Source organism: Orycteropus afer, unplaced genomic scaffold, assembly GCF_000298275.1.
Source record: "Orycteropus afer afer isolate SDZICR_OR568_19922 unplaced genomic scaffold, OryAfe1.0 scaffold00955, whole genome shotgun sequence".
Taxonomy (NCBI): Eukaryota; Metazoa; Chordata; class Mammalia; order Tubulidentata; family Orycteropodidae; genus Orycteropus; species Orycteropus afer.
This window is the reverse complement of record NW_006922542.1, coordinates 409,446-410,952: the sequence shown is the minus strand read 5'-3', so window position 1 is coordinate 410,952 and position 1,507 is coordinate 409,446.

The window sequence follows — 1,507 nt, the reverse complement described above, 5'->3', positions numbered from 1 at the left end:
TGCCTCAGGACTGGTGTCAAACCATCTGGCTCACCACAGACTGGTCCACAGCTGTGTTCTTCCCACACCCAGCATCACGGACAACCCACCCAAGCCCAACATCACAAGCACATATACCCTTCCCCAACACCAGAAATGCTCAAACACAGAGAGGTGAGGTTAAAGAATCACATGGCAAGTAACCTAAGCAAGCTATTCTGGGATGAGTATGGCTAGGATAGGAGAACCTGTGAACCCATGGAAAGAACAGTGAGCAAGAAGAGCATTCTAAAGAGAAAGGAAAGAAACTAAACTCCTTACATTGTAAAGTAAAAATAAATAAATAAATCTTAATGTCCCAAAGACAACAGGCAATTATAAAATATATGAAGAGAGGAGACTTCCAGTAAGGTGGCAGAATAGGCAAGCAATCTACACAGAACTTCTGCCACAAAGGAAAAAGAAACTATTTGAAACAGATACAGAAGATAATCCTGGAAACCTGAATTTTGAAGGGTAGGATACACAAGTGGATTAAATACCAACTAGTAGAAGAACCTGAATGAAAATTGTTAAAAAGGACACAAACCCAGCCGCAGACTGTTAGCTGCTTTGACTACATGACCATTTTGAATATTTACAAGTAGCTTTCCAACCTAGATATGAACTAAAAATCAAGTCTACTGGCCAAGGACTATATGGACTACTGCACTATTGGCTGATGACTAGGGAGGAAAACAGAGAAGAAAGAAACAAACAGCTGTGGACTGTTGACTATCCCGAGGGTGTAGCCAATGTAAATATTTTCAAGCAGCATTCTGATGAGGGCAGCAACCTAAGAATAGGCTCCATTTGCCAAGGACAGCACGGGCAACCTCAATGAAGGCTGACGGCAAGGAACGTGTGATATTCCCCTTGTTATTCTTATATCATCCACCCTCTTGTTGAACAGAGTGGTGTCCATTCCCCACCTCTACCTACCTTTGGGACCAGCAGGAATCCCATCCCAGTCTGGGTGCCCTACCAGAGCCTAGGTGCTCAGCCCTGCCCATCCCAATTTTGTTTTTAAATCATTCTTCCATTTTTTCTCTTTCCTTCCTTTTATTTTTTTCTTCCCCTTCTGTTTTTTTTTTTCCTCATTCTGTCCTTTCTTCTTTCTTTACTTCTTTCCATTCTTTATATGCCCTGTTTTTATTTTCACACTTTATCCATTTCCTCTTTTTTATTCTTTTACTCTTGCTCTTCTCTGTCATTTCTCTGTTCCCATATATTATGTTTTTTTTTTTTCTCTCTCTATTTTTCTTTTGGCTCTATCTCTATATAGATAAAACAAACAAACAAACAAACAAAAACCCTCACTGTTCTCAATTCAGATACCACTTATAGTGACCCCTCCTTGGATTTCCAAGGTGGTATCACTATGAAAGCAGATTGCCCAGTCTTCCTTCTGAGGTGTGGCTGATGGGTTTGAACCACCACCCTTCTGGTTAGCAGTCAAATACCTTAGGCCCTACGCAATGAGAACTCC